At 45.0% G+C, this 17,347-nt stretch overlaps 1 protein-coding gene across 3 annotated transcripts in view; it reads left to right on the forward strand.

Annotated features, from left to right (window-relative positions):
* Nucleotides 1-509: 509 nt before the first annotated feature.
* FNDC3B (fibronectin type III domain containing 3B) overlaps nt 510-17,347 on the forward strand; it is a 185,861-nt gene continuing 169,023 nt past the window's right edge. The window contains exon 1 of one of the 3 annotated variants that reach the window (XM_053986414.1): nt 510-585. The gene's annotated coding sequence lies outside the window, so the exon portion shown is untranslated. Of the gene's footprint in view, nt 586-1,693; nt 1,822-2,086; nt 2,173-17,347 lie in introns of those variants that run through there. The other 2 variants (XM_053986416.1, XM_053986415.1) reach the window with 2 other exon arrangements.

Consider the following 17,347-nt stretch of genomic DNA (forward strand, 5'->3'; position numbering starts at 1 on the left):
TGAGATAGGGGAGATTCAGATTAGACATTAGAAACAAATGTTCTACTTTTAGGGTGGTCTGGCATTGATGGCACGGATAGCACGGATGGTGGTGGAGTCACTGCCCCTGGAGGTGTTAAAGAGGCGTCTGGACCTGGCGCTGGGCGATGCGGTTTAGGGGTTTCAGCGGTGCTGCTGGCTGGGCGGCTGGACTGGATCATCTTCAACCTTGACGACTCTCTAGTTCTATTATTCCACGATTCTAAGTAAGGACGAGCGGGTCGCGGCGGGCGGACGAGGCGGAACGGGAACGGGAACGGGAACCGGAGCGGGTCGAGGCCGGGCGCCGTGCCCGCCCCGTGCCCGCCCCTCGCGGAGCGCCCGCCCCGGCGGCGCGGGGCGGGGCGGCAGCGGGGCTGGCCGGCGTCCCACGCCCGCCTCGGCCGCCTTTTCGGCGGGAGCCGCTACTCCAGAGTGCGCGGTAGCGTGGGCCGGCCGGGGCCCCATGTGGTGCCGACATCACTGACATGGCGGAATCCCCGCCGAGCCCTCCCGGCACTCGCTCCAGCTAACCGGGACTCGCCGCCCCGCACCGCCCTCCCGCAGGTAAGGACGCGGCGGCGCTGCGGGCAGCCGGGTGCCGGGCGGGGAGCGCCGCGGCTCCGCTGCGCTCCGAGCGCCGGGCAGCCGCTTCCCCCGCCCCGCGGCGCCTCTCCGGGTCCCGGCTCTTTTGTTCGGCGGCGGGACGCGGCCGCACTCGGTGGAAAGTTTCTCTGCCCGCCCCGCCGGCTCCCTCCGCCGCGGGGAGCGCCCGGCGGGCGGGCGGGAGCGGCCGCGCTCGGGGCTGGCGGCGGGACGGGCGCTCCAGCACCGCCCGGCTGTCCCCGGGGGCGGCCGGCCCGGCCGCTGTCATCGCCACCGCCCTCCCCGCCCGCTGCGGCTCCCGGAGGAGAAGTGCGGGAGCGGTCGGTGCCGGCGGGGGCCGCGGGCACCGCGGGTGTGTGCGGGGCGCCTGCCCGCGGCACCCCCCGAGCCGCGCCCCGCTCCGCAGCCCCCTGCCCGGCCGGGGGTGCGGGCAGGTGGAGGAACCGGGGGCTCCTCCGCCTCCAGAACGTCGGGATCCAGAGGGCATGTTGGAGAAAAAGCTGGAGAAAGGCGCGACCGTCTTCTCTTGGCCCCGTCCTCCCCGCCGGGCTCCTGGCAGAGGCGGCTTGGGGAAGGAAAGACCTGGAAACTTTTTATTTTTGCTTGCCAGACACCTTTTTAAAATGGCATGCGACCAGCAGACGGAGTAAAAAAGAACAACCCTTTTTAAAAGCTTAACCTCTCTTAGGTTAAGACCACAGCTGCATCCCCCCCCTTCTCAGAAATGTTCTATTTAAATAAGGTTTTGGCGGAGGTAGTGCGGCTTGGAGTTAAATGTAACGAACCATTTATCCCATCTATATTTGTAGAATAGAAGGCGCGGGGCAAGCCTGCCTCGCTCCATATTAGTAATTTTGTATTTCATTTGCATTTCTTTGTGTCCTTTGAGTATATAAAAGTGCTGGCCTTAAAGGGGTAGTTACCCCATCGCGGGGAGGGGTGGGGGGAATGAGATAATGGAGAGATTGGCGTTCCTTGTTGGCGTTTTTTTATTTTTGTTTTTTGGTTTTTTTTTTTTTGTTTGCTATTCGAATTCCGTGCTGGCTCTGTGAGAACAGGATTCACATATCCCAGTTACCTGTGCCCTAACCACAGCTGCTGTATCCCTTAACCGCTTACCCTGCAGAGCACAGGGCTCAGCCGGTACGTTCCTGAAAGGTGCCAAACCAGTCTGACTCGAGTTTAACAATGTGCTAGGTAATGGCATTTCAAACTTCCACAGATTTTTAAGTGTAGAACACTATTTCTTAACCTTTTTTTTTTTTGCAGCAGCAGCAGAGCTTGCTTAAAAGAGTTTGGGAGTGCCAGGCCTGGCAGTGCCTGTACTGGTCTGGGTCTGCGCTTTGTTCTGATGGGGAGCGGCTGGTCTGGACACGGATGACACAATGTGTGCTTGGCTGGAAATCCAGATAAAGGCATCGCTTCCATAAACCTCAGGAACGGCCAAGGGCTGCCTCCTGAGTGGAAGCATCTTGCTCCTCTTGCCCTGTTCACCTACGGCCCGTGTGTCGTTCTCAGCAGTTGGAGAATACGCTGCCGGTGCTACCAGTAAGAAAATGATTCTTGGCCGAATTCCCGGGGTCATTTCGGGTCCCGCACAGAAGCGGTCTGTTAGTGCTTTTCTCTTAATCTTCAGCACTTCTGTGGTTCCCTCTCGTTAATTTCAAAGCAGTTGTGATTTGTGGTTGTGTTGGGACCCTGCTGTGGCAGAAACGTCTGCTGCCCCAGAAGTATCGTGTATTGTTCTTCCCAGTTCAGTATCTTTTAGCTACTTTATGCTTATAATGTAGCTCAGAGATGAGTCTGTGTGGAAGGTGATATATTTTACTCTTTTTTTCTTTTTTTAAATTTTGTGATTTTGGGACTCATCTGGTTTAGGTTTGAGGTCACTGCTGGGACAGCAATGAGAAGGTTTTTGCATACTGCTAGCCTATAGTTGGCCAAAGGATAAGAAATGAAGGTAGTTAGCAGCCAAAATAAGCTGATATTCTTCTATAGCCAAGAAGCTCAGAGCTGTAATTCCATACTGCAAGTATTTTATCTTTAGTCTCAGAAAAGTTTGTAACTTCCAATCTGAAACGTATTTATTCTGGCACTTCTTTTTCTACATGTAGTATTTAAGGAACTGAAACAAGTTTTCTCCATCATACCTCTTTCTTAGCAGAAAATTTGGGTTTTTTTCTCCTCACTTTACAGTTTCCTTTATGTTTTCTGGGAAAGAGAAGCAGTTAAGGACAGTCAAACTTCTGCAGTTCATAAATCTGTACAAGAAAATACATACAGACCATGCAGCAAAATTCTGCATTTGTGTGGTTGTATTCATGAACTTTCTAATAAGTATAATTGGCTTTTTCCCTCAAAAAAGTAGGTTGTCAGAACCAACATTTACAGTATGAATAAATGTTTGTAGCATGAGGATAAATGCCTGCTAAGTACATGTAATTAAATGCAAGGCCCAGAGCCTGAACACACCTGGATCAAACAAATTACTCTCCACAGTGCTTTTTTCTTCACTGTAGTCTGGCACTTCCCTCCAAGGATAAGACATGGGGAATGATGGAATGACCTCTTTGGAGCACTTGGGGTGGCAGTTCAGGACACACTGGGAGAGCATCCTGTCACTCCACCAAGGATGTGGCTGTTGGGTTTAAAGTCTGGAAATAGTGTCGCTGGAATTGTTCTGAGCAACATGCCACAAGTTATCGAAATTCCATTTGTTTGCAGTAGCCATTGGTGTATAGCAAATAAAATAAATAGCAGAAGAAGCCAGCAGAGCCCTGTGTAAATCTCAGCTGTGCAAAATAGTGGAGAGGCAAAGTTTCTCAAGCGTTGCCCAGAGGATTTGTGCCTCAGTGATTGTCTCTGCACTGCTGAGTGGTGGAGGATCCTTTGGAAACAGCAGTATCAAAACTCGTGTTGTTTACGGCCAAGGTTTAGTGTCCCTGTGTGATCTGTCCCTGGAGATGGAAGGTATGTGGGAAGAGGGAAGTTCTTCAAACAGGGCAGTGGAAATAGGAGCCGCTGGATGCACAGTGGTAAAAAGCCATCTACAGGCAGGAATGCTGGTGTGTCGGCGAGCAGATAACTCCAAACAGCTTCCAGTGGGGACGAGGTGGTTGGCGTTTTTATCAGTTTATTCTAAGCACCTCTTTGCAAAATTAAAGTTGGAAGCCTGCTCGCTGTTGGATTCCAGACAGCCAGGGGAAAAAAAAAAAAAGGCACAAACTAATTAAATGTGATTTATTGTGGAATTTGCAACAGTGTTGGAGAGATGAGTTGCCTTTCAGAAATGCTGCTGTGGATGTTAAATCTGTGCTTTGCTCTGGATGAAAAATGACGGTGCTGTTGAGCAACTACACAAGAAAAACGTCTGTGTTAAAGTCTGTTCTTGAGCAGGAATATTCCCTGGAGGTCCCAGGTAGTGCAGCTTGGAGCAAAGCTTTGTGGTGCCTTTAATTGGGAAAAGGATGAGTTTCCTTGAGCATAGAGGTTAAAATGTAGGGCTTCTCCAGTGACATGCCTTCTGCGTTTCATCTGAGGAATCCTTTGTTTACAAGTAAATTGTGGTGTTTGTTAGCAGATAGCAGACAAAAAGCCAACAGTGTAAGAAACATTCTCTATTTGTTTTTCTAATGGTGACAGTTTATAATGGTGATATACTGAAAATTGCCATGTGGATACTCTGCTTAGTAAATTGCAGCTATGTATAGTGTTAGTTTTGTAATATGAAGCAATAAATAATTCCTAAGTAATGAAATACATATTTTATAGTTTCTTTTTTTGAGAGGACAAAACTGCAGCTAATACTGATATGTGGCATTTGCTTGTTCTGGCATCTGCTCCTCATTCTGTAAGATACTCAGTGCAATGGCAAGATGGATTCAGGAGAGGAATTTCTGCTGTTGTGTTTTTGTTTATCTTGTTATTTTTTAGATATAGAATAACTGAGAGCAAACACTTGAATTCTCTGGAGATGACGGTGATAAGCCTGTCTGATTTTTCTGTGTTGAGTTAGTGTATTGCAATTCTGTGGCAGTAATGCAAATACCTTAAAACATGCTTTACATCCTGGTCTCTTATCATTGCCTTATACATAATTATGGACTTCTCTATTATTAGGTCCTTGCAAAGGACTCCAATAATAGAATGTGTGTATACATATATTTAAACATCTACTTCATGCTTCCAGGAATGTTTCCTATGGCATGCTTTGAAAAGAGAGAAAGAAATTCCTTTCAAGAGGTTAATAAAAACTTCAATAAACTTCAATTTTAGATGACCCTTGCCACCCTCAGAGATGCTTGGGATGTTGTGGACAGATTTCCCCATGCTTTTAATCTGAACTAGCAAAACCAATCTGCTCTTAGTTTGTAGGTTCTCTTGGCCTCTGTGCAGCTGTGTCAATTTTATATGGTTGCTCCCTGTTTACATGGTTGCTCCACTAATAAAATGCCAATGTTTATAACCTGTATCCCAGTGTTATCTTTTGCCCCGAATATTTCTGCACAATTCTTTAGTCAAACCCAGAACTGTAGTGAAGTAAGATGCAGTGATTATTTTGGACCTTGATAGCAGAAACAGCGTGGGAGTAGAGAGTTGTCCTGATTTGTTTCAGGATGACCTTACCATTTTCCTTTAGTGTATGGTTAGTTAGCTGAAAGTATTCATTCCACTTTCTACCTTGCCTTTGTTGTAGAAGTATGTCTCTATTCAATGACAATTCAAGTGACATAAGTGACCTTATGCTTGCAGACACTTGAACTGATCCAGGTATGTTACTCAGTGCTACATATTGCTCTGCTCCTCATTTATTTATTGATGTGGAATAATGCAGCAGAGAAAAAGGATGAAAGCATTTGTGGATAATGAGAGCACTGGCTAGGTTTCCTTCTGGTCAACCTGTGTTTTTTGTGGACTCATGTGATGTCAACTCAGAAAAGGGAAAAAATTGCCTTCAGTGTCTTGTTACTAGCAAATGTATGGCAACCAGAAGCATCACTTCATTAGAATGAATTAACAGAGCAGAAGAGACCCAGTGAGAACTGCAGAGCTTGTGGAATATTTTGGGGTCTATAATGCCCAAATAATGTGTGTGGTGGTTTTTTTTTTTTTTTTTTTTTTTTTTTTTTTTTTTTTTTGTCTATAAGTACTGATAGAAATGGTGAGTTTGAAAAGCAAAGGAATAGCTTTGGCTTGACTGACTCCATGAAGGGTGTTGCTTTACTGGAGGACTCAGTATTTTGTCTTTCATATGATGTTAAAGTATCAGGAAAAATGGCTTATGTTGAAGTGGAAAAAGTTCCTCCTTTTGTTACAAGGTAAGGCAAATTGGAATATAACAATTCCAATCTGATTCTTCTAGATATATTTGTACTGGGAGCAAGTTTGGGACCTGGTTGCATACATGCTTGTGTGTTCTTGTAGCAGATGGTAACTGGTGTTTGATTTTGAAGGGTGTGTTTGGCTTGATCAGTTAGAATGTTGGTCTTGTTTTCACCAGTTCTTACTTCACTTTGCTTACAACACACTAATGTCCTGTTCTTTTGTGCTACTCTAAATCTCTGAGGAAATGATTTTATGGAGATATATTTTTATTAACCGTATTAAAAATTGAAAACAGGGGTTAAAAATAAGCTGTAGATTTTCCCCAAAACATGTTAGTGATCCCCTATTATACAGTCCTGTTTTGTTATGCAGTCCTGTATTGAACTGTGGCTACCTTGGAAGGCACGACTTTTAAGGTGAAGAATTTGTTCCTATTTGGTTGCATTGTCTGAAGGATGGCAACACATTTCTTGAGGGCTGATTTCCACTGAGTCATCCCCTGAGCAGGGCAGAGCGATGTTCAGCTGCTATCACGTCTTCTGCTTTGGCAGGTTAACTAGGAAATTTGTTTTCAAAGCCTGCCTTGGGGAGGAGAGAGCAACAAGTCTTTATTTTTGAATGCTGGAAAGTGTTAGAAGCTGTGGCAGTTCAAAGAAAACAACTGTTTCTTACTCTGTATTTTCATGGAATTGGCTTCTGCTTTAGTGAGGCTTTTTGGGGGTTTTTTTTGTGTGTTTTTTTTTTTTTTTTCCCCCAAAGTCTGCTTTTCTCAGTGTCCCACTTGCCCATCCTTTCTTTAACAAACTTATTCATTAGCCACCTGTGATTCCTGATACTACAGTAGGGTTTTTCCTTCTAATTATCTCTCAGTATGATTTATGTTCTGTTGGTTGCAAAGCTCTTAAAGGTGATCTTAGCCATGCAGTGAGGTTTCTTCTGCTCTTGTGCTCCAGGCTGGAGGCTTGGGGTGCAGCATTTGGCCACAGGAGCAGTGTTCCTCCTGAGCAGCCCATCTGACAATCCCTGTGTCTGGGGAGCTGGGCAGCTAGAGACACAATACTTAATTTGGCACAATGTTTGCTCTTAGCTGGCTTTTCTTGAATGCTTCAGATGTGGGTGAGGGAGGGGCAGCAGATCTGTGTTTGTGGAACGCTGCATTCCCTTCTGTCTTCTTCCCTTCGAGCTCATGCGCTGGTTGTGACGTGTGGCCTTTGCATGACTAAAAGTGCAGGCGTGTGGCCGTGAGGAATGTGTCCCTCCACGTGTGCACTGGGGTGTGCCCAGCACTGCGGCCCAGGTGGCTGTGTCTTGGCCCCATGGTGGGTACAGATGACCCAGGAAGGCTGTGGTGTGTGGCCCTTGTGTGCTCCAGGGGGTTGGAGTGGCCGGATCTGACAGGACCGCGCGTGCTGCTCCTTGGCTCATAGGTTGAGGCACTGTTGATGGTACGGGTCCCAGCCAGCCATACAAGGAGGGAAAATCCATCTTCAAAAGCTGGTTCTGAGGAACGGGTCAGAAGTTTCCTGGCTTGGCTGGCAAGGGTATTATTATAAGGAAGGAAATGAGACATTGGCGGTGTAGTGAGGTGGCCTCATGTTTTGGCTGTCGTGTGTAAGAGGTGGCAGCAGTGGAAGGAGTTAAACTGCACATGGTCTGTGGAGAACTTAGGCTTGGAGAGTAACCCAGAAGCAGGACGAGCTGCAGAAAGTTGGTGGTGTTAAGGAAAAGGGAAAAGGATGGCAAAAAACCCCATCTAAATTCAGTATAAATCATAGTTAAGTGGTGCTTCACTATGTCTGTGTTGATGTCTGAACATGTACATATGTTGTCTCCTCTTAAATGAGTGACCTTACATGGCTTGGAGGAGCAGAGGAAATGTCAGTGTCACAAATAATCCCCTGTAGAAACTGTGGAGTGAAACACTTGAGATTCTGGATCAGTTGAAAATGACTCGATAGCCAAAAGACTGACCCCTGCTCTCTTTGTGCACTGTGACCCTGCAGGCTGTCAGCTCTGCTCTGAGGAGTTCAACCTCCTTTGTACTTGTAGGAAAAGTATGTTGGCTGTTCTGAGGATAAAGGGTTAATTTTATGGCATTTCAGGGCATAAGTTAGTATGTTCATAAGTCGGTTTGTTTGACAGTCAATTTCTCACTGTTCTCTAATCAGAAGTTTGTTATTTAGGCTGCTGTAGATACTTTCCTGGTCTCTAATACTGACAAAACACCCAGAATAAACAGAAGTGAAGCCTGGTTTTCTGGTACTTCTGTGTTTTGCTTGCACTCAAGCAGGTAGGTGGTTCATACCCACAGTGTCTCCTTATGTAACTACCTATTTGTATGTTGTCCTTTTGGTTTATTTGTTATAAAACTAAATTACATTTGAGTTCGGCAGGACCTCAAAACAAAAACAGAAGTCAACAAACAGAAACCTTAAAGGACCAAACCAGAATGACTTTGTATTTCCCATTGTGGTTAACTTAGATGTTGGTGAGGTAATAATGTCATGATCAGGAGTAAGAAATATTCTATGGATTTCATCAGAGACCCAGATAATGTCTTCTTGGATGACTGTTGTGGACTGCTGGGCAGCACTCAGCTGTTGCCACCATGCCAGGAAGTTAAATAAGGTTCATGGAGAATTTTAGTACTAGATCATAGGCACCAGTTTTGCTTCATGAAGGTCTAGGGTCACACTCTTGCAGGTTACGTTATTCTTAGCTGACCATAACCGATGCACAAGAAAGCTCGTGGCTGAAGAGGAATTCTGAGATTTTTCCACAAAGCAAAAGTTCTGCAGAGTTTGACGTAAAAGGGGAGAAAAGTGACTGAAAGGATAGATTTAACTTAGGTATTAGGAAGAAATTTTTCACTATGAGGGTGGTGAGACTGGCACAGGTTGCCCAGAGGAGCTGTGGCTGCCCCATCCCTGCAAGTGTCCAAGGCCAGGTTGAACAGGGCTTTCACCCTGGGATAGTGGAAGGCATCCCTGCCTCTGGCAGGGGGTCGAAACTACATGGTCTTTATGGTACCTTTCAACCCAAACCATTTAATGAGTCTATGATCTGAGCCTTAATCCTTGTTCCTTGTGTGTCAGCTGGTGGTGAAATTAACTTGTTTCATTCTGCTCCACACATGTTTATTTTTGCAACTCCATATGCTGCTCTAACAGATCTTTATTATTGCTTGTTAAGTTCAGCGGTGCTTTTAGTGACTGCACAAAACATAAACATCCTCTGTGACTTTGTCAGACGTACAGTGCAAACTTTTTGTTGACCCGAGGGCTGTTCCTCGGGTGGGTGAGCACTGCGAGCGGCAGTCAGGGCACTGTACGCCCACGACTGCGAGGCTATGAAGAACAGACAGGAATTGTCTTGTTAGCTGATTTAAGAGTCTTCTCCCTGCAAGCTCTCGTGTGTGTGGTGTTTTATCTTTACCCTTTTCCCTCTCGGTTAACAGGGCTGGACGTGCTTGTCCAGCTGTTCCAGCTGCCTTGTTCGGTGGGCAGGAAATGGTGATGTGGTGGAAATTAGGCAATTCTGCCGAGTGCAAGGAAAAGGATCTCTGATCTCTTCCACAGCAGCCACTTCTGGATAAAACGAAAGAGTCAAGTCATTCAGATATTTCTGTAACCACAATCTGTGTAACGAATGAGGTGGCTACACTTGAATTTTTATGCCTGTCTGAATAGGGTGCTTCAGTGGATGTGTGAGAGCTGCTATGTTACTGTAAAGGCAATATTTGTGGATCTAAAACTCTGAAGTTAGACATCAACGGTTTTACTTCCTTTTGGCATTTTGCGATCATGCAGTCAAACAGGATGATATTATGCTCTAAAATGTTGCTGTGAAAAGTTTTTTCAGTTTCTCAGACCTTCTAGACTATTCCAGTCCTGCCCTTGCTAGCACATCTGAGTCCTTTCTGGTCTGTCTTACTAAATCCTTATTTCTCTATTCCCTTTTTCCTTTGTTAGATTTTTCTAGACTACAGTGTATTGATTTCAGTGTATCTTCAGTTGTTGGGTTAGTGCAAGGGGAGGAAGGTGAGTGAAATGTGAGAATTGGGATGGAGAAAATACGGATATGTGAAGACATGGAAAATAGCATTGACTGGATCAGTCTGCAAGTAGACCAAGTGTATTATTATTATTGGCCCTGCTATAATTTAAGGTTCCGTGACGTTGTCTCACAGTGAAACACAAGGAAATACAATAATCCACTCCTACATGACTGAGTCCACTTGGGCAGTGATAACAGCACCTTTGAGCAGATCTGACCCAGCCTGGTTAGCAGCAGTGACGTGGTGGTGCTGCAGCTGCAGAGCTGTGGGCAGTGCTGGCTGGGGACGAGGTGCTGCTCCCTGGCTCTGCTGAGCCACGTGGCAGCGGGAGATCTGTCCTTTCACTTGGGGAGGGAAAAGCAAAGCCTTGGCCTGCTGCCTGGACTAACCTCACATGGCAAGCAGAGGGTTTGTGTTCGAGTTAGAAAGTGTATGGGGATGGCAGATTGGATCTGTCAGCTTCCCTCTTCTGTCCTTGGAAGAGTTATTTTCCATTAATTATGGATGTGTAGGGTTTTTTGTGGTTTTTTTTTTTTTGTTTTTTTTTTTTTTTTTTTTTGGTTCTTTATTTTTTTTTTAAGTATCCTGGCTCTGTGGAGCAAGTGAGGTGTAACTGTGGTCTGCTGGTTCCCTGAAGGGTTTTCCCAGGAGGGCTGGCTGGGCAGGAGGTTTCTCTCTGCTGGGGCAGGGGTGCAGTGAGGTCCTGCCTGTGCTCCCTGGACTGTTCCTCCTCCTGCTCCTGTTGCCTGGCAAGTGCAAGGCAATTTGAGGGGGCTGTATGCAAAGTGTAGGTGATTCAGATGAAGAAAACTTAACTTTTCCTTAAAAATTTTGAAGAATTGACTGGTTCTTCAGTGAGTATTTTATGTTGGCTGCATACTGTAGAAAGTATCACTGATTTAGTATTTTTGCATATCCCTACTTTTCTCAGAAAAAGTTTTGCAATATTTGACTTGTGCATTTATGAAAGGATTTGGCAGATGGGAAGGGGAAGCAACAACTCTTCTCTCATCACACACAGTTGGAAGAAACAGATAAATACCTTTTTTAGCTATTCTAGTATATTAGACAAAGGTTTTCTTTGTTTTTCTGCCAACAGCAGCTCTTCCTGACCTTTGTGATCGATATTAGCAATGAAGTTTCTTTGAGCAGATGTGGAGACTTTATTGTGCAACTGCTCAACCAGAGTGTGAACGTGGTCTGATAGTGGTTATACAGCCATGAAGAAAGGTATCCACCCAAGGGGGGAATCTTATTTTGCTTTTAATAGAGATGGGAAGGGAGATTAACACTATTTTGCAAGTCCTTCTGGGATTTGTTTTGGAAAGTGTGTGCTTTCTGATCACCTATGTTAGTGAAAGATGGGTAAATTTGAAGTGGTAGAGTTACAGGCGAGGGTTACAAGCATGACTGGAAGTGTGGAAAGCCTTTCTCGTAAGATGAGATGGAGAAATATTTAACAGGAAAGAAGTTCCAATGAACTTCACTATCTCTAAATCCATCAGAGAGGTAAACATTGAATGCATACAGGACTGTTTAAGCCAAAAGCCAGTGCTGGCAGATGCATGTGTGGACGCAAGATGTCAATAAATAAAAACTTCTTTAGAATTTGATCGAGCAGCTTAGTCCAAACCCAGCCCAGCTATCTAAACAGGAGCCAACTTAGGGCATGCAGAAAGACCTAAGTACTTTTACTGTGCAGGGCTTAATGCAAGGCTGTTAGAGAATATGTGGCTGTGATAATCACATATATGAATAAGGAGTGTACAAGTGGCAGATGGATTTCAAGGAGGTGGCAGAACAGAGAACCTGGAATGTAGTCTGATGAAAGTACTGTGGGCATTCATTGCAGCTGCAAAATTTATAAATCTAATCCTTATTTTTTCATGAACTGGCATTAAATTTTTTCATGAACTGGCATTCAACTTCAACTGGCAACTTTTTTCCAAGTCTGCTTGCACCTGAAGTTGTGCATGTGCAGAGCTGTACAATACTGGTGGTGCAGCTTCAGTATGGCTGCAATCCTGGTGGAATTTCACTTTCATGTCCTGCTGCTTTTATTGCTAGAAGGTCCTGATGTAACATAGTTCCAGGAAAGGAGATGGGCGGCTTTCAAAGAGCTTTGAACATCAGGTCAAACAACAAAGGTGCTTTCCAAAAGTGGTGGATCACTTATCAAAGTGGAGAGGTTTGTATCCAAAACTTTACCGAGGATAATCTCTAGGAAAAAGTATGTTAATTCTTCAGATAATCACAGGCTTCAAAGCAAAATCAGAATGTGAGATAAACTTTTGTTTACACTTCTTCTTAGGGGAAAAAAAAGTAACAAGGTCAGGCTTATACAAATATAAATTTAAATATTTAAAATCAAAATGCCTGAATTTGTTTGCTGACAGAAGATGGAAGCTATACTGAAATACATGGTAAAAGTTTTTTTAAAAAAGTGAAATTAGTGAACAAAGGTGCAATGCCAAAGCAGAAATACTTTCAGTGATAAGGAAAGGAAAACTTAAATTTGGTCATCTGCAACTTCAGAAGTGGCTATAAAACCAGCAAATTGCTAGTTCTGCTTGCACCAGGACTCTGGAAAAGGAAAAAGTCAGCATGTAGAGAAGGTATTATCCAGCTGGTTGCTTGGTAGCTGCACTGAAATTACTTGAATACTGACCTGTGCTGTTCCCCTTTCCCAGCAGAAATGCTTTTGTGTCAGACAGAAGTTAATGTTTCTTAGGAGAAACACTTAAGATTAAGATCCTCCTCCACTAAGAGGAGGATGAAGTGAGTCCTGCAGACCTTCATCTGAGCCTTTTCCTCTTCAACATGAGTCACAGGAACTTATTCACAGAGATGTCTTCTGTAATACAACTGAGATTTTGGTTTGGGATGGAATGTTTTTTGTTTTAAAGAGTCTGGTTTTTCTTAAATTTATTATCAACACTCTCATTTAAGCTTGTGATGTGCTTTTTCCCCAAGCTGCTTTGAGGGGTATAAGTTGTTTTAATTGTCTTTATGCTAAAGCAGAAGAACTGGGAACTTGTTTCCATCTATCAGTGCTGGAAAGAGAAACAAAAGCCAAGCAAACTTGCAGATGGTTGCAGATCCTGGATCCCAGCCACTGCCCATGCCTCTGTCATTTGCTGCTTACAAAACACTGTGCTGGGTGCATGAGTGTGGACTTTGCCTTTGTCAGCAGCATGAGGAGGAAGGTGAAGCCCTGAACGTTCCCCGTGGGGTCCCCAGCCTTTGGCCAGGGCTCCTTGCCAGCGAAGTAAGGATTGGCTTGGGAGTTCTCCAGGGTTATAAAACACCCAGCTGTTGAACTTTTAGAAGTTGTGTGACTGGGCAGCTGGGAACTCGGATGGGCTGGAGGATGAGCTGTATTTGACGGAGGAACAATGGTTTCACAAGCGCGCACACGTACTCTCCTCACCCCCTTCTGGGGCCATGGGTGTGCACTATCTGAAATCCTGGTGCTAATTAAAAATCACAATAAGCCAGTGCACTTAAAAGTGGCTTTTGTTGGTTTCGTTTATTTGGTTTTTTTTTTTTTTAATTTTAAACTGCTCTGACTGGGAAGTTTAATAAAACAACTGGGAACAGCATCTTGCATCGTGGCCACTTGCTCAGTCGTGGCTGAGTTGGTGCAAAGTATGTTGGAGTTGATTTTTATTGTTCTGGTGGGATTTCAGCCCACTGTGGCAAGGGAAAAGTTAACATGGGCAACAAGAACTAACTCAGCTTCCAGGGGTGAAAGTGCTGGTGGGAGGCCAGGAGCTGACTGGAAGAACCTGGCTGGGAATGGGGCAGAGGGAGCATCCCTGAGCAGGTTGGCAGAGCCAGGAGCACAGCAGAAGTGATCAGTGGGGCTTTATTTAATGCTGGCTGGGTAGTATGGTTTAGTTTCAGTCTCACCCACAAACTGCTAAGCATTTCCTGATTTAGGAAGGTCAGTATGAAAAATCTTGCAGTGTAAAGCTGTAGTTTTTTATGTGGACAGTCAAACAGATCCCATGAAGTGATAATTAGTGTTACTGGCCAGGGCAGGCTGTCAATTTTAGTAGGAAATCATTAAATAAACACCAGTGAATAACCAGTATGCTGGTTCTTCTTCCCTTGGAAGAGACCAGGGCACTAACAGAGGTGATGTGTTTCATTATCCTCATTTTGCAGCTGAGAAAACAAGACACAGAGGTGAAAATACTGGAGATACTTTGTTTGGGACTTGTTTCAGTTGAGGCTGGACTAGAAATCTTATTAGTGGTCTGCACATGTGTGGGGGTTTCCCTCCCCAAGGCAGCTCTTGACAAGTGCCTGTGTGCAGTTCCTACCTCTGAAAGCCTCTCCCAGAGGAGGCTGCCTTGGCAAGAGGGCAATAACTACTTGCCCTCTGCTGAGCATATTTTATTGTATCTGTAGGAAGCCTTTGTACAAGGCTGACTTGCTGGGGGTAGGGGGGCAAGAACAGTTTCCTTACAAATGCCAACTAGGTCTTTGCAAACTGATACAATTGTCAGTAGGCAGTACAGCATACACCTGGTGTTTAGTAAGGTTATAGTTCTTTTTTAGAAAGGATAAAGTTTTCCTGGCTGACTTGTAATTTATACTTCTGGTGAGCGCATGAAGTCATATTTCCATAAGAGGAGGAAATACTGCTCACTTTCCCTGGCTGATTCCTTCTACTTCAGTAGCTAATCTCTGGATTTTCATTTCTAATGTTGTGCCCAACTCTGATTTGCCTGGCTCCTGCTCTGCTCACTGGTTCTTACTGTTCTTTAATATCCTGTCCATGTTGGCCTGGGACCATATAAAAATGCCAGCCCTTTGAGAGGGCTGCTGTGCCATGTGTTGGGCAGTGGGGAGCACGGTGTTATCAGCTCACAGATTCATCTGTGGTCACTTGGCTGGCCAGCTCTTAATACTGAAGATTGAAGATATTGAAGGTATTTCATGTTGATTGTGCAGAGTGAACTCTTTTATCAGTGTTGTGTGGTACCAAGCCAGAGGCTGGCTAAAGAACACACATGTGCTAACACAGCTAGCTCTCCAAGCAAAGGTGTAATCTCGGCCGAGAGCACACTTGGATTTGTTTGGCAGGGCCTGTTTTATATAGGATGACAATGCTGGTTATGGTCCTATCTTTGCATTCCTTATCACTGGAATCCTTCACTGAGTTTTGATTGTTTTATCTGAAAGCTGTGTCTTACTAATGGGATGCAATTGCACTCCCAACCTGCTTCCCTCTCAGCTGCTGGTGCAGGGTTAACACAGTCTCTCTCTGCTCCATCCCTCTGCATCAATGTGTCCTGTCGTTGGCAGTAAGTCAGGCATTTCTTTGAATCAAAACTTAATTGAAAGATTTTGGGGCTGACTTGCCCACTGGGGTAAGTCAACAAGTGCATTTTGTAGCTCTTCCAAATACCAAACAGAAGAATTCATTAAATTCTTTTCCCCTGCATCATTAGCCCTATTTTCACTTCTGTTTTGCAGTGGGGTTATGCCACTATTGGAGTTCAGTCCTCCTTAGTTTGTTTTAGAATGCAGCTCATTTTCCGTTTTCTTGCAAGTTACGGTTATTTTTCTTTGTCTGACTTGTCTTGACTTTAGCCTTGGTTTCACTTACCAATTTTCTGTACTACTTTCACTGTCTATTCTTAGCTTCCCTCTTTTACCCCGTTTTATGCTGCATTACAGTTTTGTCTTCTTACCATGGTATCAGGATAGGATTTTACTTGAAGTTTCCCTCTTTCTCAAACAAGAGAATCAAAATTTTTGGAGTTGTCTTTTCTTGAAAAACAAAAAAGAGCTTACAGTTGTAGATAAAGCTTTTCAAGTCTGTTTTCCCCCTCAGTTCTCATCAGTTTTGGGAAATTAGCATTTGTTGTTCTAAACCTAAACTGCATGTACTGACTCCAATTAATCTCCCTCTAAAAGCATTTGATTGCTGTGGCGACTCAGAAGTTCTTGTGGGATGATTCTGACTGGCTCTGTGAAGATGAAACTTGCAGCTGTTGGGTATTGAGTGCACAAAAGTCACAAGGACAATAGAACACTGAGGTTTTTTTTCACAGATCTTATATAGGTTGAGTGTGTATGGTGCAGGAAGTTTTGTTTGCTCTTGAGCTATGTTTGAATTCCCTTTGTGGTGTAAATCAAATAATTCTCTAAGTGCTTGTCATCAGTGGGGGAAGGAAATGGTTTCACAAGTGTTTGCTGTACAGAACTTTGCAGAATATTTCAAGGAGTTAAACTTAATGATATTAAAAAATGAGCTGCTGATCCAACTCCATGTGCATATCAGTAGATAAAATACTGCTGATGTACATCAGAATGTGGGTTTGTGCCCTGATGACACAGCCCTGAGTTGGTGCTGCTACTGAAAGGTCAGTCCTGCCTCTCACTCCCTTTATTCTTGTTTTGGCTCAGTGAGTCAAACTCCCTGGGCTGCTCTGGAAGTCACCCTTGAATATCTGTCTCTCCTTGCTGCTGGGTGAGGGCCATCCTGGTACAGGCAGTGAGGGTCCAGTGAGGCTCCTGCTGTACCTGTGTGGGGCACAGTGGGTCCTGGGGAACCTCCTGTGGCTGCTGCCCCAGTGTGCTCCCCTGCAGGCAGGGATGTTCCTGCTGGGCTGGGCTGGCAGAGAGGAACCATCCTGGTTAAATGGACAAAAAGTGTCTTGGGCTTTGCCTTTAGTCCTTGTGCTGTTTGAAATCAGTGGTTGCTCTCCCTGAGCACCACCTCCCACGATGAAGGAGAAGGGTTAAGGGAATGCAAGTGCAGAAGTGCTACAGGTGCAGTCCCGTGGGCTCCTCAGTGCTCTGCTGTGTGTGTGTGTGTGTGCTCCGAGTTGTGTAGTACTTCTTAGCAGGTGGTGTGCCAGTTAAAAGAACCAGCTCAACTACCTGGTTTTCATTTAAATTACATGTTCTCCTTCAGTGCTCATTTTAGCTACCTGTCCCAATAACTAATTTTCCCTCCTTTGAAGCTGTCTCTGCTCTTTTTTCTCATGTTTGAAGAGACGGGCTTGTACATTCCCTATATGAAAGGGCATCAAGAAAGATCTTCCCTTTCCCCTCTCACAGGGGAAGATCTCAGCTTGAGGCAGAGATCTGTGTTTTTTCATACTTGCTCACTGCAAAGCAGGTTGCACTGGGTAGCAGCCACGCAGCCTGGCTGCAGCAGCGTGTGCAGCAAGAGCACCTGGAGCCTGGCTCTGTGAAAAGGCTCTGCCAGGGGCAGGGGCTCATCTTGGCTTCTCCCATGGACAGGGCATCCCTGGCAGCCCCCATGACCCACATCTCCTGCTTTGTTTGAATTCTGCATTAACTCTGTGGTAAGAATAT

This window comes from Vidua macroura, chromosome 10, assembly GCF_024509145.1.
Source record: "Vidua macroura isolate BioBank_ID:100142 chromosome 10, ASM2450914v1, whole genome shotgun sequence".
In the NCBI taxonomy this organism is placed as follows: domain Eukaryota; kingdom Metazoa; phylum Chordata; class Aves; order Passeriformes; family Viduidae; genus Vidua; species Vidua macroura.